General features: G+C 32.7%; 2 long non-coding RNA genes across 10 annotated transcripts in view; one reads left to right on the top strand and one right to left on the bottom strand.

Annotated features, from left to right (window-relative positions):
- The window catches only part of LOC140843359 (uncharacterized), a 52,951-nt gene extending 29,292 nt beyond the window's left edge, over positions 1-23,659 (top strand). For both annotated transcript variants that reach the window (XR_012121032.1, XR_012121033.1), the window contains exon 3: positions 23,348-23,659. This is a non-coding gene — a long non-coding RNA (uncharacterized lncRNA). The remainder of the gene's footprint in view (positions 1-23,347) is intronic.
- The window catches only part of LOC140843357 (uncharacterized), a 778,257-nt gene that overhangs the window by 353,732 nt on the left and 400,402 nt on the right, over positions 1-24,123 (bottom strand). For 4 of the 8 annotated variants that reach the window (XR_012121023.1, XR_012121025.1, XR_012121022.1 and 1 more), the window contains exon 3: positions 12,496-12,569. The exons of 3 other annotated variants lie outside the window; for them this stretch is intronic. This is a non-coding gene — a long non-coding RNA (uncharacterized lncRNA). Of the gene's footprint in view, positions 1-2,499; positions 2,574-12,495; positions 12,570-24,123 lie in introns of those variants that run through there. One more of the 8 variants, XR_012121029.1, reaches the window with a different exon arrangement.

Below are 24,123 nucleotides of genomic sequence, written 5' to 3'. Positions count from 1 at the left end.
TATTGCTATTTTTATTATTTTAAAGTTCTCTCAGTTTTCAATTCCAAAAATCGTAACTTCTTCAACTCTTCTCAAGATTCTACTGCAGTCCTACAGGGGTTTTGATAAAGTAATGATATCTATAAGAATAGAGTCAATGTTGGCTATCTGGTCTAGTCTAAGACCTTCTAATAACAGCAGAGTTCTACTTCTAACTTTGAGAAATTTACTTTGTGCAGTATCATCCATCCCAAATCTGGGTCCCCACAGAGCAGGATATTAAGGGGGCTTCCAGATGCATTTAAGACCTAAATCAGAAAGCTAAAACTGTAAAGATACCACAATTAAGGTGTAGAAGAAAATGTTCATAAAGAAAATTTCACTGTGTCATGAAAAATTAATGGGTTTAATTAAAATAAAGGAATTTTATTTTTAAAAAACCCACCTAGAGCAAAGATAACAAAAATGACCAATTGGGAGAAAACACTCAAATGTCTAACAACATCAAAGGAGTGAAAAGAAGAAAACACAAGGAATTCACTCAAACCAACACCTCACTGGATAAGTAAATCAAAGATACAAGCAGGTGACTTAAAGAGAACACCAAATCAATGCATCAATATAAAGAGGTGCTCAGTAATTAGTAATATGCGTTTTAAGACCATTGTGAATTAACAGTAAATAAAAGTCTGGATAATAGTAAGTATTATAGTATTGAACCCAAAGCAGTGTTCGTGTGAGTACAGGTTGCTCTTGCCATTCTGGAGAATAAAGCTTATTCAAATTGATAACGTTCAAACCCTAGAAACAAATAAACACACTCCTGTATATGAACTCCAGAAGAATATACATAGCCATCCATAAATATATAATTATGAATATTTATCACACAGGGTTTTGTGACTGTGAGTGTGAGTGTGTGTGTGTATTTGTTTGTGACTGCAGGGAGTCAGAGTCATGTGCAAAACTGAGAAAAAATGTAAGTTAAATGTGAAAGATGCTTATGCAGAGGACGAAGTGATGAAGTAAACATACACATAGCAACGTACATATGTTGTTGAAAAAATACTGTGCTTAGGAACATTTAAAATATGTGCTCATAAAACTGCACTATGTATTTTACAAAGATATATAAAAGCACAAGATTGCACATCAAGCACATTTTATATGGTTGCCTATAACAGGAGGGGAGGACTGGAAGTGGGGAATGGGAGTGAAATAAAAGATGACAGAAACCTACAATGTCAGCAGTGTCTGGCTATGAACATGAGCATATGGCTATTTGCACCTCAGATCAAAAAAAAAATAAGTATGCCTTAGATAAACTTTATAAAATATAAAAGATAATGATCTATGGAGATAGGAAACAATAGGGATTGTTCGCCTGCTTAAACTGACAGTTACGGAAATCATATGCCAAAATTCTGTAACTGTTGGTGATTTAAGTTAAGGGTGCACATTATCCTGAGCATACCATCTTGGTTCTAGGGTTATACTAAAGAGAAAAACGCTTAATTGCAAAAAATAATTTTTTCACTTTTTAAGAGAAATAAGAAAAGGTAGCTGAATATGGAATTCAGAAACACAAAACTTATTCTTTAAGTTCCTTGCTTATTGCGTTATTGGACTTGGCTATAAAAATGGTTTTTTTAAGAGAAAGTAAAAAGCTGTTTGGATACAGTGACATTTTAATGCTAAGCAGTGAAAGAAAGCTCTACTAAAGCAGCACATTAAAAAGCTGCAACTGGGGAAAGTCAGCTTCTAATTAATGAGCTTTGAAATAGAGGGGGGAAATTCAGCTACATAAGGACATACTTACACTTACAGACCTCAGAGAGAAAACAATCCTCATTGGTGACTAAATTATTGGGGTTTGGAGTGGAAAGAGCTTAGCAACCTAAGGTAATTTAAATGTGAAAACATATTGCTTTGATTGCAATTACTACCTAGGTTTCGATAATTAATCTCAAAGAAATATGTCATGTGTACTTGCATGTGTGGGAGAAAAGAACCAAGGAGAAATGTCAATGTTTTAGGACACAGAACTATTTAAACTTTTATTTCTGACCTAACAATGTTAACGAATGTGAAATTTCCATCTGAGGTTCTGGTCTTGTACCAGGAGGTGGAGCCCTTCAGTGGTACCTTGGAACTGGAACCCTAGACCGGGTGCCTCACGTAATCGGCATACTACAGTAAAATAGTTTCATATTTGAAAGTGATAACGGCGACTTTTAATATATCAAGGCAAAATCAGGAGAGTTAAGAATTTTGCAAACACTAATATGAATGGCACAATTTTTCTGTTTTGTTTCTTTGTAAAAAATAATATGAGTCGTTATAATTGGAAAGCTTTGAAGTGATACATATACAGAACTATAGAATCACTGGTGCTGATTTCCTATGAAGATGACTGCATTTAAAAAACACACAAGTGAATATGATTGAATTTCAGGAGATAAATATTTACTGTCTATAAAGGACAGATTTCCTGTAAGGATTGCCAGCATTTTGTGGCTTAAACACTGGTTTTACATACCGGAAGTCAGGATACAGGCTGCTCTTCGGTCTCTGTGTGGCCTGCCAATAGGAACCTAATTAGGAGTCAAGATGAACATCGCCATTGAAGACTACCTGTGCTGCAACTGCTTTTTAAATTCATATTGAAAGCTACCAAAAGTATGAAACACTTAATACACTCATTTGTGAACTCCTAAATCTAGGATTTCATTCTTTAGCCAGAGCAGTGATTCTTCATATTATTACCAGAGCTCTCTGCTTTCACATTACATTTTTTTTTAAGGCTCAATTTTGTAAAGCAGTTTTTGGTTCACAAAATTGAGTGGCAAGTACAGCATTCTCATATAGCCCTATCCTCACATATGTACAGCCTCCCTTAGCACCAGAATGGTATGTTTGTTACAATGGATGAACCAACACTGACACATTATCACCCAAAGTCCATAGTTTACATTACGATTCTTTCTTGGTGTTGCACATTCTATGGGTTTGGCAAATGTATAAAGACATGTTCTGCCCTTAAAATACTGCACAGTATGATTTCACTGCCCTACAATTCAGTTGTGCTCCACCTTTTCATCCATCCCTCACGCCCTCCAAATCTCTGGCAACCACTGATCCTTTTACAGTCTCTTTAATTTTGCCTGTTCCAGAGTGTCTTATAGTTGGAATCATACCATATATAAGCTTTTTCAAAGCTGATGGAGCACATATATTTACTATGTTACCATGAGTATTTTATAGTTCACAAAATTTTGCTATTTAAACCAGTTAAGAAATCAGCAGACACAGAAAGAATTTCTGAAGGAAAAGGAATGAATTTTGGCAATTTACTTGGGTCTTCTTAAGTGCATAGAATCCTTGAGATAGTATAAGTTAAAAAAAAATACAAAATAGTACAATGATTATACAATGGATCCAAAAAAGTTTCAGGAAATGTCAAGAGAAAAATTCAGTCAAATATTGAAGAATTCATTGGCATAAAATAATTTTTAAATCACTGGAGGGATCACAAGCAATAATATTTGCAATGGATACCAAGAAAATGTGTTGAAATTACTTCCTTTTCCATGCTGTCACTTCATGTTAAGAATAATTACACTGAAAAATCATGGTAAATTTGCAAAGCCGTGAAACTCCAACAGAGAGCTTCTGTTTTGACCTTTTAAATAGGCTGTCTGAGCACAAAAATGGAAATATTAGATTCAACATTTCAACTCTGCACTGGAATAAATACATATAAAAATTTTGTGAAACTCCAGTTTAATGTGTTGTCAACATATTTTCATAAAGAAATACATATTTGAACATTTAACATTACTTTTAAATAAATTTATATTTTTAAATATGCATAAAAATGTGAGATATTTGGAAGTTTCATTAGAGAGATATCAATATATGTAGTTCCCTTTTCAATATTTAAACCAGTTTCCATATAAAATACTTTCATGCATTGTAGAGTTAAAATAGACTTTTATCAAGAAGATCTGTTCATTGTCAGAGATGGTCCAATAGGTTGTAGTGGTGTTGTGGGTACCCTTTCTCAGTATAAATACTTAATTTTATTTAATAGCTAAATTATTAATTTAAGTCAAACATTATTTTTCATTAAAAATAAACTTATGAAAAAAGTGTTACCACAGCATTGAACAAGCTGATTAATGCAACATTTATAAGAGATAAAGTGGGATTCAAAATCAGATCTATCTTCACTATTGTGTGTACTGTTTCCAAATCATCATTTATCTGAACTTCAAGATATGGATTCATGCTAGTTAATATAAATAAGGCTGATATAGATATCACACACAATTGACAAAATTTAAAAAGGAAAATACTTCTTTTCCGAGCAGCCTGAACAATCACTTTCTATCCAAGAACCTCTTTCTTTAGAAATCTACAACAGGAAGGGATACAGAGAAAATCTAACTGTTTATCCACACTATATCATATACAAAGATAAATATATACATGTAAAAATAAGTATATTAAAAATGTATAACATCACACATGAAAAATCCTATGTTATCCTTGCATTCCAAATACCTATGATTTACCAAATATGTGCTTTTCCACTTTCAGTCACACAACACCATTCTTGGACATATTCAAGGAAGATCATAGGCAGATATAGATTGTGTAGCAGTGTACAAAGACAGTCTTTATAATTTTTTCCCCAATTTCTCTGTACACCCCAATGCTCCCAGGAGGTGAATCTGTTTCCTCTCCCTTGAAAATAATTGCTGCTCTAACAAAACCCTAATCCATGTGGTATTGGCTCTGTTACCAAGCAGTAAGCAAAATCCAGAAAGACAGCAAGAAAACTATTAGTAGAGATAGCAAGTAGAAGACTAAAGAAAAACAGTCACATTGTGTTTTGGTTGGAAAAACTGGCAAGACTGTTGACTGCATTACATGTATAATAGAAAATATACTTAATGAATTTGAAAAACAACTAAACCTATTTTAAGACGTAATGTTCAAAGTCTCAGTTGATTTATACAAACTACCTATGATAAGGTGTTGTAAAGGGCAGATGAACTAAAGAAAGGGCTATTCAGTTTTGAAGCATAATTTGAAGAAATATCTCAATCCAAAATTGCTGTTAGAAAATGTAACTTTTTCTCAGCCTCTATTCTTCCTGACAGAAAAATTTTCTCAAAGTGAGAAATTGCATTAAGATAAATATCAGTCCATAGTACACCCAAAAAATGTGGCTTCAAGGTAAAGATAAAAATACACTTGAGGTTGCCAGTCCCTTATCACAATATTTGAAAGATTTAAAGTGTTGCCTGACAATCCCTTAGAGCTCGACAACACAGATTCTAAGAATCTGACAGGGCATTATCCCATTGGAGACTTCCCTGCCTAAAGCAGACAGATGTCTATCTCAAAGAGAATTATTAATGAATATTTGGGGGCACTGAATGAATCCTAATGTTATTCATTGAAACCAACAGTGTTTTTAAGAAAATTGTATTGTTGAAAGAATCAACACACTGGAATAAAAGGGTAAGGCAGTTTAAAAGAAAATAGCTGTATGAGTTCCCTATCTTTTAAAGGCAATGACTAGTTGAGAAAGCTATTAAGTTGTAAACATAGCTCATCTTTCATCAAAACATAATACAGGTAAATATAAAGGGCAGAGATGAACTTCAAGAAGATAGTGCTGAATGCTGTGGAAAACACTCCCAGAAAGACTAAGTCTTAATTGAAGACCATTTCTGTTCCAGAAGTAGGATTCTTTAATAACATATGCAACATTAGATTTCAAAAGTAACATGAACCAATGACTGCTATGTGCTTCTATTCCCTACCTTTTTTGGGGTTTTTATGATATTTTTCCTATTTTTCCTTCTGTTACTGCCTCATTATTATGTTTTGGGTTGTATGGTACAGGGGAAAGACAAATTTTATTTTTGTATACATATATTTAGATTTAGAGAAACCTCAGGTAACTTATCTTTTTAGTTCCAGAACAACAACTGAGAAGCTGCAACTGAGAAACTGCCTCTCATCAGTACTTGATGTAGATGGTGCAGTCCTTGGCTTTTTGCTAATGCTGGTTTTGGATAGATTTTACATGAGGCATGTGTGCATTTTTCTTATTTCTAGTCCAGTTCACTGCAGTCACCAGTTGAATATAAATGAGAGAATAACCATGCAGAAAAGAGTGGCCCAGTCCAGCGTCACGTGGATTCCTTTCCCACAAAATCATGAGAAAGAATAAATTCTGTTCTAAACTACAAAGTACTGAAGGTATCCTTATGCAGGAATGGAAAACTGAAACAGAACAAGATATCATTGATCTCCTACAGCATAGGCCATAATATAGACAACCATGAACAGTCCATGATGGTGAAGTATTGTAGATACTTTCTAGTCAATGTTACAATTAGAAGAATCAATTCAAAATGAGAACTTTTTATTTAAAAAATGCAATGGCATGCATTATACAGAAGTTCATAAAATTTGTATTTTATTTCAGATTTTGGATCAAATTAGAATAATGTATTGCTCTTAAGAATCATTCCTGGTTCATTTTTTTTCTTTTTCTTTTCATAAAGATATATATGTGTATATATATATATATACATATATATATACATATGTATATATATATATATCTCAGATCATCTGGTGTTCTTGTTGCAGACAAGTATCACGATTGTGAAATAATGGTAGGGAATGTATAAGAGAGAGAAAAAGCAGAATGCCATTGTTAATTTTAGATTTGGATTGTTTTAACCATATGGTTATTTAATCATGTTTTATTAGTAGGTCTCATAATGCTATCCATTAGTTGCAGTTCTCTTTTATTTGTTGAAAAGTATATGACACATGAAAATTACTTGTCATATGGAGAGGGCCTTTAAGGGAGTCTATTGTAATAAATATCTTACCAATTTACTGAGAAAATAATACTGCTATAAATTCATAATTTAAATCATGAGTCTGAGAAAAATACAATTTAACATTTCTCCCTTTATACTACTCACTTTTATTATTGATCTCAGAAATAATCAAAATAAGCAAAAATGTTTATTTTATGTGACTCAGAAGAAGTGGTAGCATTAGACTTTACACTTTATATGGGTAGAAATTCTAGGACCAAGCACCTCTTCACTTGTATAAGTAATTGCTGAGATAATAGTAACATTAACTAGAATTTATCTACAATACTTAACCATTATGAAACTGTTCCTTTGGAACATAAAGAAATTTGTCCTCCCTGTCTGTCATCTATCTATATTATATATATATGTAAGCATTATATTTTATCCTAAGTGTATATATTTTCTAGGCCTCACAAGTGTTTAAAGATCCATAATTTAAATCTTAATTTCAATTACATAAAATACTACTTGAAATCTATACTATCTTTGTCTTTAACTACCAACTTTTGGAATTATTCAGATTTATTTATTAAAAACATTGATATGCATCCAGTTTTGTGATTTAAAGTGATCTATATACGTAGGTATTTGCATCAATACATATTTACATTACAAATATTGTTCATTCTTCATATTTGTATCATCACATAATTGACTAAAATTTTGGATATTTTTATATATTGTTTAAATTACTTCAACAGTTATCAGTAGAATACATTTATTTTTAGATTATAAAAGAATTTGCATAAATGAGCTGATACATGTATATTTTCTTATATTCTTTCACTAATTACATAAAGAGTAGCATAATATAGATACTTTAGTATACTTTGCTTTCTTTTGTACTTAAAATAATTCTGAAAATCACTCCATATAATTTCAAAAATCTTTTACATCCTTTTCTTGTATAATTTATGCAGCCTCTCATATGTATTTGGGTTACTTTCAATATTTAATGCTCTCATACAATGCTACATTAAATAACCTTTTTGTTCAGATAAATTTTTAGGATAGATTTCTTGAATTGATGTGCGGGGTCAAAATTGAGTACTAGTTTTCCCAACATATAAACTGTTGTATAAATATACAGTTAATGTACAAGTTAATGAGTAGATATAAAAATAAATGTAGACATGTGTGTATCTGTGTAATAGTATATATATATATATATATTCACTTCTAATTTCTATCCACTGTTTTGCTATAAAGTAAAGGCTTTTTAAAATAATAGAGACACGTCACATGAATAAAAGGAACAACTTGAAAAAAGTTCTCAGTGGTCATAACTGAGACAATTTGGGCAGAATAAACAATGAAAATAATTCGATTTTTCACCCAAGTAATAAAATAAATGAGTGCAGTTAATGTGGAATTCCAGTTAATAAACAAAGAACAGAAGATGGAGGTAGAACATTACTACTTGTCAAACAATATAGTATGAGCATGAAGGGTACAAAGATTAAGATAAACTGAAGAACAGTCTTTAACAGACAGTCTACAACAGATTAGCAGAGGCTAAGGAAACATGACAAATAATTCCAACGTAGGATCCTTGGCTGGATCCTAGTCCAGGAAAAAGCACATGAGTTGGGAACCTGGTGGAAGTTGTGTAAGGTCTAAAGTTTAGTTAGTATTACAGCAATGTTAACTTCCTCATTTGATATTTGTACCATGGTTATGTAAAATATTAACATTAGGGTAAGCTAGGTGAAGGGTCGATAGGGAAACTGTGTAATACCATTTCTACGGCTTCTTTTGTAAGCCTCAGTGTATTTCCAAATAAAAAGGTGAAAAATAAAAACTCGTTTTTCTTCATACACATTTCTATGTTTTCTTTAGCTAAGGATTAATTCCTTATACAGTTTTACACAGTCATAAAATATTCTAACAGAATAGAATGTAAAAAATCAAATTCAAGTAAACAAGTGTGTACATGAATCAGAGACTCTTTTATATAATATATTAACTTAGTAGATGTTTCATATTATTGTATTTTTGCTTGTCCATCTCTTTATTATTCATATTTAGGAGATTTTAGTAAGTAATTTTTTCAGTGATATTAAAGCAAAATATCAATTTTGTGTAGCCTATATGAAGAAAAAAACATATATGATTATGAAACCAATTTCTTTTTTCTATTTTATATCTGGTACACAGAGCCAAATATTAATACATTTAATTTTTAAACCTTGGATTTAAATAAGCAGTATTTTGTTGAAGGCTAAATCATGATGTTAGCACACTATTCAAGTTCAGCAATAAATAGTTCCTGGTAGTAAAAATCTCATTCCTATAAAGTTTTGCAGATTATATAAATATTTCTTAAACCAACATCATATTCATAGCATTAGAGATTCCAAAACGGATAAAAAACATATATGCCATGAACCCACCTTTTAAAAACTTACTTTGGAGTTTATATAATATTCAGACTATTATGGAATGAAAGGACTTCATAACATAAAGCATCAAATCAAATTAAATTTATTTCCTTAAATGTATGATATTCAAATGCTGTGGTGATCAAGAATTTAAATTGTTGGATAGTATTATTTTGGAAGGTATAGTATGGAGACATAGATTGCTGTAAAGGGACAGTAGAATGTAGACATTATAGAAAAGATATTTAACAAAATCTGTGTCCTAAGATTTAGTGGGAAGGAGTGACAGGAAGGGCAGTAAACAATGAATTGGTATTCTCTTCAAGAATTTGTCCTTAATTACCTTTCTACCCTTGGGCAAATCACCTATCATCTTTTAGTTGGCTTCCTTTCCTCTAAAATATGAGGGCTGGCTTACAAAAATTTTAACCTCTAACATATTCTGCTTCTCTATAAAGAAATAGACTTTATTTTTAGCACATTTTAGGTTCACAGCAAGACTGAACAAAAACTAGAGATTTCCTATTCAATCCCTGCTAACTGCACACACAACCTCCCTGACTATTATATTAATATCCAACACCAGAGTGTACATTTATTAACATCAATGAACCTACATTGACACATTATTATCCAAATCCATAGTATATATTAGGGATCCTCGTTGGTATTATATATTCTATGGGTTTAGGACAAATGTAAAATGACATGTATATACCATTTTAGTATTATATAGAATTTGTTTCACTGCCCTAAAATCCTCTGCATTCCACCTATACAGAGTAGACTCTTTTATATAATAAATTAACTTAGTAGATGTTTCATATTATTGTATTTTTTCCATTCTCCTCACTAACCTCTGGCAACTACTGATCTTTTCATTGTCTCCATCATTTTGCTTTTCCCAGAATGTCATATAGTTGAAATTATACAGTATATATATAATAGCCTCTTCAAATTGGCTTCTTTTACTTAGTAATATGCATTTAAATATCCTCCATATCTTTTCCTGGCTTGATAGCTCATTTCTTCTTAGCTCTGAATAATATTCCCTTGTCTGAATGTACCATAGTTTATTCATTCACTTGCTGGAGTTTGCTTCCAAGTTTAGGCAATTTTGAATAAAATGCTATAAATATCTGCATGTGGGTTTCTATGTGGATATCATTTTTCAACTCATTTGGGTAAATACCAGGAAATATGATTGCTGAATTATATAGAAAGAGTATCTTTATAGTTTTGTAAGAAGCTGCCAAACTGTCTTCCAAAGTGGCTATTCCATTTTGCGTTCCTACCAGCAATGATTTGGGTGTAGTCAGTGTTTTGGGTTTTGGCCATTCCGATAGGTAGGTAGCGGTTATCTCATTCTTGTTTTAATTTGCAATTCCCTAACAACATGTGATGTTGAACATTTTTTCATATGTTTATTTGCCATCTGTGTATCTTCTTTAGTGAGGTGTCTGTTTAGAACTTCTGCTCATTTTTAAATTTGGTTGTTCATTTTCTTACTGTAGAGTTTTAAGAGTTCTTTGTATATTTTGGATAACAGCCTTCTATTACATATGTCTTTTACAAATATTTTCTCCCAGTCTGTGTTGTCTTTTCATTCTCTTGACAGTATCTTTCACAAAGCAGAAGTGTTTAATTTTAATGAAATCCAGCTTATCAAATATTTATTTCATGAATCATGCTTTTGGTGTTATATTTAAAAAGTCATCTCTATTCCCAAGGTCATCTAGGTTTTCTTCTACATTATCTTCTAGTTTTATAGTTTTGCACGTACAGTTAGATTTGTGACCCATTTTGCATTAATTTTTGTGAGGGGTGTAAAGTCTGTGTCTAGGTTCATTTTACTTTACTCAGAGAAGTTCAGTTCTTCTATGACCATTGTTGAAAAGACTATCTTTGCTCCATTGTATTACCTTCGCTTTTTTTTCAGAGATCAGTTCACTATATCTTTGTGAGTTGCTTCATTTTTTCTTTTCAAAATAGTATTTATTTATTTTTTGTAAATATGAAAATAGCTGAAAAAATATAGTCCTTATATTCCAAGTGAAAAGGAACTTTCTTCTAGGAATTGGGGGTGTGGCAGTGAGCAAACAGAAAGTTCTTGTTTTCATTGAACTTAAATCTAAGACATCTTAATTTTATAAAATAATTACTTCAGTATATCTAGACACTCTCATGGAGATTAAGAATGTAGAGGAATATCAGAATTTTTACATCCCAGGGGGAAAAGACCAAATCAGTTTCTTTTCTACTTATAGAGTATTATTATGTTATCAACACCAATAATAGACAAACTACTATGCCACCATACTATTAAAGAAGAGAAGCATTTAATCACTTCACTGAGAATCTTATACCTGCTTCAGCACTATGCTATTCTATCACATTGTAAGCATGTATTAGCATATATTAAGAGAAATACAGTCAAATCAAACATTCACAATATGTCAAACATTTTGCAAAATAAGTTGAAAACCGAAACACTCATTTACTTCTTCAGAAATGCTAATTAATCATGAACAGGGCTACAGAAGGAGTTATCTAAGAGCAAGCTTTCTCACAGCAAGAGCTTTGTGGGTTATGATAATGGCATTGTTCCAAAAAATGAACATTAAAGAAGAGACACAGCAAACTTCAATCTTAATTGGAAATAACAGAAAGAAACTTTGAAACCCAGAGGATGGAAACAAAGCAAGAGACTAGAAATGATAAAAAAAAAAAACACAGACACTTCAAAAATAAGTTCCCTTAGGAAAAAAGGTTGAAATCACAGTGTTGCTTCACAGAGAAATCTCAATGGATAGTTACTAATTTACATCTGAAAATAATATCTTCTGATCACAAATGTCTAAAAATATTTACAGTAACATTAAAGTTCAAGATCATGGCAATCCAAGTGAAAAAGCTTTGACCAGTGAACAAATATTAAGTGGTACTGGTTTGTTTTCAAATGTGTAAGATAAAATGTAGCCAAGAAACCTTTAATTCTTTTTGCATGAAAGAGTTAAATAACTAATTAAATTATGGAAGAGTGAAAGTATGCCTGTGTGTTACTTAGGAGTGCACCTTCAAATTTAGAACTGTTTTTAAATGTTTAGGAGATACTCAACTTCTCAGCAGGTACTTCCATATAGTTAAACCTCAGCTGTTACTTAGAAGAATGCTATGTTCTGTCATGAAATACAGATAAACAAGCCACTGGTACTTACTGCAAAAACAATAATTATTGATGGATTTGAAAAGCATGGGAATCTTTCATCTAGATGCAGCTGTCTCAATTTATCTATGAGAAAACAAAATTAGAAAGATGAACTGACTTGCCTAAATTTGTATTAGAAAGCTAGCAAAGTCACAACTTTATCTCAAAGATATTATAGGTAATTCCATTTTATGATCTAATTTTTGTTCCAAATACTACCTTTTGAGATTCTTGTTGAAAATATGAACACATGCTTGTCTTCTGGAAACAGTGTCGGACACCTCAGTAATGCTCTCTAACTATAGCCTATATGAGCTATGATATGCTTGTTGAAGACTGACTTCTTGGTTCTTATACAAGTCCCACCTGTACAGAAGGAAAAATAAATCTATCTCCCTTTTCTATTTTCTTAGGATTTGTGTTGCACATTTGGACTAACTGGACCCCTTTATTTGGCACATACACCCCCTTAAACACAATTGCAGGGAGGTACGCCTAGCTTCCTCCCCTTTTGGTCTTACTTCCTTCTCACATTTTTATTTCCTTCTCTCTAGGCTGTTAGGGACTTCATGTGCTTTCTTTAAGCCCTAGCTTATAATTATTTTTCTTTATGTTAATTATATTCAGAATGATTTTTAAAGAAAGTCAGCTATAAATTGACAGAGAAATGAACTCTGTTACCATGTTATCCCCGTATTACATTACAGGACGTATACTGATTAAGATACAAATATAATCCCAAGGAGCTCCTTTCCACATACTGTGATAATAATGTATTACAAACAGAAAGATTCTGGCTTTTCAGATTGCAGATTATTTTCAGTGGACAGGTTTATCATAAGTCACCTATAAAATCCTGGCCAAAATCTTCAGTTCCATATTGCCTGGCCCTTAGTATCCTAACCTCAGGTCCTGGTTAAAATGAACAACATTCTAGTTGGTATTCTAGACTCTTATTGTGCTGGGATAGCAGTTCTTTGCAGGGGAGCTGAACTGCCCTGGTAAGACTTTTTAAATGTAATAAATGAACTGGTCTATTCGCCTGAAGCCAAAGACTGTTTCCAGCTGATAAGTTTGATTGCTCTTTTTTAGTCAGTGTAAAAGCCCTAAAGGGGAATTGCTGTAGTCTCTTTTTTAGACCCTAAGCCTTCACTGCAAAGCTCTGAAAAGACAAAACAAATTAAAAGACTTGTGGAGTGATTTTAAAGTGAGAGCAAAAAGGTGTAGCGTAATGTAAATAATGCATTATGTAACCAGGACAAAATGATGGACTCAGTCAAGCTCTATGAAAAAGACAAAAGTAATTATTCAGAATCAATCAACTTGAGCTAAATACGTGAAAAAATAGATGAGAATTGTTATAGCACATTTAAATTGTTTTCCTTTGCTCTAATTCTGAAATTTTGGAATGACACTCTTACTTTTCACAAATAAAACTGAAAAGACTCAACCTATTTTGTTCAATTGAAATGAACAGTCCTTTTAAATCTGTGATGCAGAATTTGATCATTCCGTACTACAAATAGTGTTATGCAGCCAAATGGCATTCCAAGCTATCTGCAATTATGTAAATTATCCCAGTGGCATTTAAGACAGGAACAGCTAATTGTAAAACTGATGAATAATAAGTAAATAGTTGTTTCCTTATTATTTTCAATTATGAGTTCTCAAATATTTAGACACACATTTATCAGAGAATAAAGGAGAGAAGACAAGGTTATATTAACATTTAAAACTCACCTAAACTAACTATGAGATTTTAAACATATAATTTTTTAGTTTCTCTAGTTACCTCTAAGAATAAATACCAGAAAGCTACTTTTCCAACCTCAGTATTTTGCTATGCTGTTCATTTTTAGAAATCTGAGGCCAGGATGGCAGTAATATTAGTCTATTTCTCTTTACAAGTTATATAAAAAATTTCCAATTTGGGGATTCCCTGTCCTCTCCAATACATTGTAGCATACAAAAAGAAATAGGATGTTCCCACAAAGTTAACTGAATGGTATTTTAGAAAGCAAAGGATTTGAAAGAAGAGATGGATGTTACCTGAGATCTTAACCAGAACAACAGGGAGATGGAGATGGAAAAGGAACAGTGTTGACTTCCTGGGGTATCAGGTGGGGAAGGAAATGAAAAGAATGTAACAGAGAAAGAATAAAACCCAGTTGTTCTTTATCTCTGAATAAAGGAGAACAAAGACATAAAGAACGGAAGGGCTGAAGAGCTGGCTGAGATTAAAGCATATTGGAGCTTGAGTATCAAACAGATAGTACTGAGAAAAAATATCTTTTATTTAAGTAATTGCTTCCTTGGGAAACAACTGCCTTCACAAGAATGTTGAAGCTTGAGGAGGAAGCCAGGGTAATTTTCAAGTTTCATGAACACTCACGTTGTTATCTTTGTCAAATAAACTTATTAATATAATGTATTTTATTGGGAATAATATTTGAAAATGACTAATATGCTTTTATCTTTTGCCTTTTTAAGCATAGAATGTAGACACAAATCTGCTAAAAATATTTATATAGCTATGTAGGTAAATTAGGAATGGCTATGAAAGGAAATAAAAGGTAAATCTAAGATAATAAGACTTTTCTGGTATATAAAATGGAATTATAGAGCTAGACAGTTTAGAAGCAGGTATTTAGTAGAGAGATTATTTTTTCCAGATTACTTTTCCTTCCTTTAAATCAAGTTTCAAAACAGGAATTGCTAGTTCATAGTGTTCCCTTACAATACAGAGAAAAATATTTTATATCTTTTGACAGTTCTTTGCAGGTTATAGCAAGGATATATAAGAAACAGGGGATCTGAAAGGAAAATCTCCCTATTTGGGGTGCATAGAAGATTTGGGGAGGCATAGAGGGAAGGAGGCAAAGCAAACAAATAGCAAGGATTTTCCCCTTTCTGGCTCTGATCACTGGCGAAGAAGTCCCTGCTCAGTGAAGTTGTCACTGCAGGTGGACTAGGGCTTGGACACATCTGAGACTCTGCAGAGGTGTTGGGCAGGCTAGTCCATATTAATATGAGGCTGGGTTATATCAAAGTACATCTGGTGATACTACAAGCTCGGGCAGAGGAAAGTCTCTGAGGTTTTGTTTCTGTCTTTATTTCTCATGTACTGATGCCTGGATCCAGATATTGCTGGGAATCTGCATCAGGTGCTTGCCTTCAGAAAGCTAGATTTGTAATGTGCCTGCAGAGCAGATTGCCAGGGCTGTGACAAAAGGGTATCCAGACCCCACAGAGGCACACAGTGTTGGCAGGAGCTAGGGCTGACCACTCATCCAGGGAGCAAAAAGCACCATATAATGTTCCAGGCAAGCGAGACTAGGAGAACACGTAGCTTTAAGGTAGTTAAAATACAGCATCCTAGAGGACAGAGGTCATGGTGCCCCAAATCCTTCCACATTTCTTCTTCCAAATAGGTAGGCACATTCTTGAATGAAAAAGGGGGAGTCATGAAAGCTGACTTCTATCCAAGAGGAAGAGAAATTCACGTTAATTATAAACCAGATTGTGTGTGTATGTTGGAGTGGGTGAAAAAGGTAGCTCAGAAGCTGTTACAATTTCTATGTAAACAACTTGTATGAGTCAAAATTTGTGACGGTGCTGTATGTCCACATGGTTATCAAGATATGTGTGGAAAGAGCATTAACGGGATGAATATAATAGTTAGTCCCAGACATAATACATAGTGAAGAAGTAAGTCCTAGATCTTTAGATCAGCAATACGAAATATAGACTTTATCATCCAAAAAAAGAAGCCACAAATACAAAGTGGTGTAAATTGTTAACTATACCATAAATTCTCTTGGGCTGCAAAATGTGATTATGTTACTTTAAACATTTTTTCCATATTTTGTTTTACATGATTTCAAATACACTTTTTCTTCTCTTATATTTCTTTCACATTTTTACTTCCATGATCTGAGATTGCATTATCTATTGCTAAACTATATTTCACATCTGTTTTGCAATCTACATCATATCCTGAGATGCTGTGCATGGCTTTTTGATTATTAGATTTTTCCCAAAATGTCTTCATAAAAGACCAATTCCTTGGTGAACCTCAGATAGAATGAATTATACTCAGAAGAGGAAGGAGCCAGATATTATTTTATTATTTTTTATTCATTATTATTATTCTAAATAAGTACCTCTTGTGAGTCTTATCATTAGATAAATTTGGGAAACTATCAACAGAGAAATGCAAGAGAAAGAATTTCTCCCTAAACATTCCTCATGTGTTGATAAATATCAGCACTTTTAACATGAAAGCCTATAAAACATCCTTAATTTCTCTGCATAAAGAGAGGAGTGACATTAGCTGCTTCTGTTCCTTAAGTTCCTCTCAGGGAGTGCATGTGGCTGGCAGCGTGTGCTGTGGTAGTTACTGGTTTTGGTATAAGTTTGATGGCTTGGGTGCCTAACTGTTGTCAGTTTAGAGATGGAAAAAGTGTTAGGAGTCAGTTGAGAAGAATTCCAAAGTGATTTGAGATCAGAGATTTTCATAGCAAAGCCAGTCTTCTTTTTATTTTCACAGAATTCTCCCTCTTTAAAGCCTGATTATTTGTAACATACAGAAAATATCTTTTACTAGCAAGATTCATCATATGATTTAAGTAATCTTTGAACAAAATAAATCTGCTGATAAAAGCTTCATAAGTAAGCTTTTCTAAGTTGTTCAATGGAAAACTTGGTTTCCTTTGAACAAAAGGGAGGCCTGACCAAGCTGGCAATTTTCACTTGCCAGGTCTAAGATAAGAAAGCCTTCCTTTAACCGAGTGAGAGTGACCCCATCAGTCTGTTGATGGATCACCCAATGATAATAGTTAGTAATACTTTGAGGAACAATACATAACTTTATTTTCAACATATTTTTTGTGTATAATATGTATTCACCAGTTTTAGAACAATAAATAAAATTTAAATTACAGTTTTTCAATTGTTATAAAAATAGAAATATATTTCCAATATTCATAGTGACAATGGGTCTTGTTTTAAGTAACAAAAAAAATGAAAGTGCATCTCATATCTAGTAATCTTTCTTGGGTAAAGAAAAATATGTAGTATTATATATCAAGTTCAGATATTAAAAGGAAAATATACTTTTTGACTCTAATTTTGATGTAAATATCTCAGAAATCGATTTATCAAATAAAATAATTATTATGTGAGCATAATTTTGGGAGAATACACCTAGGTTTATCCCTACAAAACTACCGAATAGCTTCAGATTGTTTATTCATACGTGAAGCATTACCTGCCTAATGAGGCATAGAACCTGAGAAGCCCTTGGGTGTCTTCCGGCTGACTTGCAGACATGCATAATTCTCAGCTGTTATTCTTTTCCCCCGACTTATTCTGTGTATGTTTATCTTAATTTCCACTCTTGTTCTTTCTAACGAGTAAACCTAACATACTTTTTCCTACCAAAACTGTGTATTATTTATTGGTGATCTTAAAAACATTGTATACCTGAGCAATCATATGGATCAGTCATAGAAGTTTCTGGTTTGGAGGAATATTTTTATTCATCTCAGAAGAGTTGTGAGCTGTTACCGAAAATGTCCATGTTCTGTGAGTGTGATTAACTGATGGACTGATGTCAGAGGGGTGATTATGTCAGAACATGTGAGTCCCATCTCAAGCTTTTTTCCTTTCAAATACCACAGCATCTTTGTTCCTCCAATACTCTAGCAAGATGAGCATATCTAGGACTGGGTTTTCCAATTGTAAAGAAAAATAAAAGATGAGATCAATTCAACATCTTCTGGATATATGTATTGATATTTGAAAATCATTTCTATGTGACACTGAATAATTGTTTAGATCCTGTGATAGGAAATCTTCCCGTAGGAAAGTGACAAAGAATGTAAGTAGCAGGTGTGAGCCTCTTTCAATTTGGATTTGATTGCTACTGAAGCTACTTAAGAATCAAGAAACTGAATTTTATATCTGTGTACCTTCTGTATATAATGAAGCTAATTATTCTAAAAATAATTGAACTGACATTTCGGTGGTAATACCATCCAACCAGATTGTCATAATCTTTGAAAAGAGAAGATTGAAGTTTAAATGATTTCTTATTTATAGTACAATAATTTAGCAGAGCCTAGAAATACTTTGAAGGATTAGAATAGATGATAATCAAATCTAAACAAGATGTGAAAAAATAATTGGAGTTTAGGGTGTGGGCTTAATTAAGGGGTGTTTAAGAACCTGTATAGCCCATTTGTTTACATAGAAAATGCATATACCTTTAAAGAAATTTTAATAGCAAATGTCTGACATTCAGAAAACCTTGTGGGCAGTCCAGACACTCAAAAATCACCAAACACAAATAAGGTATTATATTTACTCCTTTCCAAAGGTAGAACATAACAAGAGATATTGTATGTCTGATGCTAATCATGGAAGTTGAATATGTACAAAAGCACACAGATTGAATGGTAGTTTTGCTCAAAATACATTTAGCAGACAACCTGATTATTAATAATATCTGGTGCTTATTTAAGAGGCACCTTTTGAGTCTCAACAGAATACTTTTGGATCTGGATATTATTTTTCAAGGACCACTGAAGATTCCTATTAATCACAGATGAAAGAGGTAGCAAAGATTTGAAGTTATCCCACTGTGAATCCAAGTTAGATCTGTTACATAGTAGGCATATGAACACTGGCCAATTTATTTCATAAATAAAATAGAGAACTTAACAATATAGACTCTTATCTATCTTACAGGAATAGATTAAAGAGACAATTCATTTTAATTATTACCTGACATGTAATACTATTTGTTGTTTGAATATTTTTTAAGATTGCAGATGGGATACAGAAAAAAAAACTTCACGTTCTAACTGAAACAAGAAAAAGAAGCCATTTGTCATATTCATAACATCTTCAAGAATTTAGTCTGTGGTATCACTGCTACTATTATTTGGAATATGGTAAAACATTTTTTAACATCTCTACAACATCTTTCATCTGTCACCACTCCAATAATACTTTAATTTAATGATTTGATTCATTAGTAAATGATGAGCTTAGAAATTAAGAACAATTATCCCACATATTTGTCCTTTATAAATAAATTATTGATTGGTAATTTTATTGGCCTTTTCTTTTATATCCAAGCACTAGATTAGAACATTTTAACTCTTAGAGTAAGAAATTATTCATTTCTCTAGAGCAGTTTTTTTTCAAAATCCTATAATTTTGTTATTACTGATTATTGAAATAGCAACATTTGCTTATAAAATGAAGAAAAAAATTTGATGAATGTTCATTATGGCACTCTCCTTTTCTCCCTCTCATTCTCCCTAAATAAATAAATACATATTTATTTGTTTTATTATACATAGAATCTACAATTACATTTCTTTTTCAATCTGCCAAGCTATGGGTTTCTCAACTTTGTTCATCACTTCAAAGAGCCAGATTTTAGCTTTTTGTTAGCTTTCTATATGGTTTTTCTGTTATCTTTATCATTGATTTTTCCTCTTATATTTTCTCTCATTACGTGTGTGTGTGTGTGTGTGTGTGTGTGTGTGTGTGTGTGTGTGTGTGTGTGATATATAGGACATTATGTCAATAAATTCAAACATACAACTTATCAGAACTCACCCAAGATGTAATATAAAAGTTTGAATTACTTTTCAAAAGCTGCAAACAAAATCCAGAATGCCAATCCTATCCAATATTCAAGAGGAGAGGAGGATGGGAGGAAGGAACACTTTGTGATTTCATAAAGAATAAAAACAATCCAGTTTAATAGATACTGGAAAAGAATTTGAAAAAAGTCAACTACAAAAACTCTCAGAAAATCAGGAATAAAGAAACTCCTCAGAGAAGATTGAGAACAAAGTGCAAACAAAATGCCCCAATTCTCCACCCTGTAGGTATGAGACTGACTCATATTAGGTTTTTCACAAAATTCTATCACTCACTATCATTCTCTTCTCTCTGTATCTGCCATTCTCTGGGAGGATCTTGTCCTTGATTCTCAGTGGCCACATTTGCGTTGGAGATGCACAGCTTTAATAGTCTCCATCTTGCAAGATTTGTTTTGAGACCAAACAATCCTGTTGTCTGAGTAATTGGGACTAAGTATATTTAATTTGGAAAATGCCACCAAAATTGCCAGTGGGCGAGGGTGGGGGGGAGATTTCTGAAGGTTTATTTGCATTGTATACTATAAGTAGTGGGAAAATATTGCTCTTATAGGTACTTAATTCTCTGAAAACCAAGTTTCTACATAAAGATTATCTGTTTATCATCTGCTAACAAAAAGCATTTCACTCTGTTATTTGTAATAAAAGATATGTTTCTCTTATATTTTAGGCAAAAAAAGAATATAACTTTATATGAACTTTTCAACTATATTTGGAAGTTCAATGTCTCTCTGTATATAAATGTTTTATCCACATAAGACAGGTCAAATATCTTCAAAATGACACATATATTGATAGCTTATGTAATGGAAAAAAGTTAGATTCATTATACTAATACTTGTCTCTGAGATCCTGAATATACATATGGACAATGGCCAAAACATTTGAAAATAAAACTCTGACCTACAAACTCTGTCCCACATCCTACAGCCTAGGAGCCACATGGCAGCCTCTGCAGCCCTGAAACCACTGGAGCTAAAAGGTCAGGACTTAATCACGGACCGCTAGCTTCCGTGACTTTCGTCCCCCTTCTCACTCCCACTTCCAATTTAGAACCAACAACCACAGAAAGGCAAAAATATGTTCTCTAGCCAATCACATAGGACACCTCTCTTCTAGCTAGGTCACCTCCAACTCCCCATGGCGATAACCTCCAACCAGGGCCTGAGGCCCTTCCATTTCTCACTATAAAGATTTCCCACATCTCTGCCTGTCTTTGAGTTTCTGCCAAACATAAGTGATGGTGGTTGGTTCCTTATCTTTCATGGAAGGCTCCATGAATAGTCTTTGTTTGTTCTAATTTGAGTGGTCTTCATTTTTTTCTACATCTCTCAATTGGAGGAAAATACACAATCTGAATCTAACCTGACACATACATCTTTCAATGAACCATTTACCTTATTTTCTATTAAAACCAAACATATTAGAAATAATGACAACAAAAGTAATATAATCAAATTGGTCAATTGGTCATGTTTATGAGATTAGTGCATGATGACTAGAATTCTTTATGATGATTGGTAGATTTACTCAAATTGGCAGAAAATTCATTTTTCAACATTAATTAATTATTCATTCAATTACTTTGACATTAATTTATTCAGAATGGCAGAAACTTCAACATTTATTAACATGCTGATTAAAATATATGAAAACTTAAAAACTGGTTTCCAGAAATAAATTTTCAGTCGTACGATGAGTTTTTAATATTGTATTTTATTAAAACTGAAGAAACATTTGACTTCTTAATATATGCAAGGCAAGTCACCCTCCACTGGGCTCCAAAATATTTTTAATTCATATAGTTGTCTTGGTTTCCTTTCTGTCTTATTTAATATTTACATCAGTCTTATTACCTTTGGGGCCCTGACACTTAGCAACCAGATAGAAGTATTGCTTGAGGGAGTTGAACCAAAAATCAGAAATCCCATAACAGAGAAACTGCTAAGAAGAAAGCCAGGGAGGAGCCTAAGGGAAGGGAAAATTAGGTCCAACAGTTGTGGAGAAGAAATTCAAATTTGTGACAAGGGTGCTGTTCCACTGGCAAAGGAATATAAATTATAGGATAAATCTAGGCTGAATTATTTTCAAGTCATCTCTGGCTTATGAAGCCACAAATCATCTCTGGGACATGCTGTTGCAGACTTGTTTTTTGGGCATCCAGTTTTACTGTATCAAATTAGTCCCATCTTTTGTTTCTAAAATGATTTTTAGACACTTCTTTTGCCTTCTGATTTTTAGTTTGAATGGAATCTTTATGCTCTCTTTCCAATTGTATAAGTTGATTTGAGATGTCTGATTTTGGAATTAGACCATATTCTAAGTTTTTCAAGCCACCTTTTAAAACTTTTTACTATTCTTGTCCTTTGATTTTTTAAGTGTATTTCCTCATATGTCTCTGTGATATTCTTTATGTTAAACACAGACTAAAGTAGCATTAACATGTGATTGTTTAACATGAGATAACATACTTCTAGAAAATAACTTTTGCTTCACTTCACAGTTTTTATTTCATAGGAAGCAAAAATATTCCTTTTCCTTAAGCTATGTCTTCAGAGTGATATTCTATTTGATTTTAAATAAACAGCTGCTTTTCCAAACTTAACTAGATTTTCTGAAGGATAGTCAAAATAAGGTGATTAAGAAACTTTGGGGGATTCAGTCTTCATGACTGAGTTCATTAAGCAGCCAAAGGCCTTTGTGGAAAACAATCATACTAAGCAAAAAATAAGTTTCATAATGTGAGCGGTTTATCCTGAGGAGTGCAGATTTTCCCAAGGGCTCATTTCAAATTAGAGTAAGTTGGCTAAATGAAAGCAAAACTTAGGAAGAAAGCAATACTGAGAGTTCTCATAATAAATTATAGCTCATTGATTTCCTCTGAATTACAGTCAATATGACTTGATTACTATCTGTTTATATGTAAAGATATTTTTGTTGCCATACTATGGTTATCATAAAAGAAGGTCACTGTAACAATCACATAGGATATTTATAGGATTCCACTACGGTGCCACCTCTTCTTATTCGTTGAAAATTCATGTTGCAATCCAATGCTTTCTTTGTTGCACTGGGAATGTTCTGGACTTTTTCTGGATCTTTCCCAACTGTTCTGTAATTCTCTTAATACTTCATAACAACTTTTTTTTTAATTTTTAATTTTTTGATTTTTTAACTACTCAGGCTTGGGTAAATTTTTATGCTATCGTCAATCAAACATCAGGAGTCTTGCAGACAAATACTACTGCAGAAGCATAAGGTTCTTCTGATGACTGCCCTGGGAACTGTTCTTTGGAGAGAGCCGCCATTGGTCTACTTCATGTATCAGTGCTGCTGAGGGTAATAGAATCTGTTTTTGGTTTGCACTTGGTTGAAAAATGACTACTTTGGACATTTCTATATCCTCTTTTACTGAAGCACTTGTTAAATTACTTAATTGGGTTTCCTGCTATTTTATTATTTGTAAGAATTCATGCTATGTTCTGGATAGAAACACCTCATCAGTTATAGTTGTTGCACATAGCTATTCCCTTGTTTGTTTTGCTTCTTCATTCATTTCTTCCTATCTTTTAATGAAAAGTAGTTGTCCGTGTGAATATAGATATTTGTCAATATTTTTCTTACGTTTGTAACTTTCTAAATCTTGGCTAGGAAAATTTTCCTTTACTATGTTAATAAAGATATCCTTTGATCTGAAAGATGTATTGACTTCTCTTTTTGCATTTAGACCTACAATCACAACAAAAAGAAATCATGTATATGAATGGTGTGAGGTAAATTTTTCCTTGTTTTATATACATAGCTATCTAGCTGACCCAGCACCATTTAAGTTTATCTTACCTCAGCACTGTAATATTACCTTTGAACTAAATGAAATGCATCTATTTCTGAACTTGCTATCCTGATCCATGCATCTTCTTGCCTATCCTTTAGGAAATAAAACAGAGTCTAGTGCCATT

The sequence above is a fragment of the Manis javanica genome, chromosome 9 (assembly GCF_040802235.1).
Source record: "Manis javanica isolate MJ-LG chromosome 9, MJ_LKY, whole genome shotgun sequence".
Lineage (NCBI taxonomy): Eukaryota > Metazoa > Chordata > Mammalia > Pholidota > Manidae > Manis > Manis javanica.
This window is presented reverse-complemented; position numbering and strand designations above follow the sequence as displayed.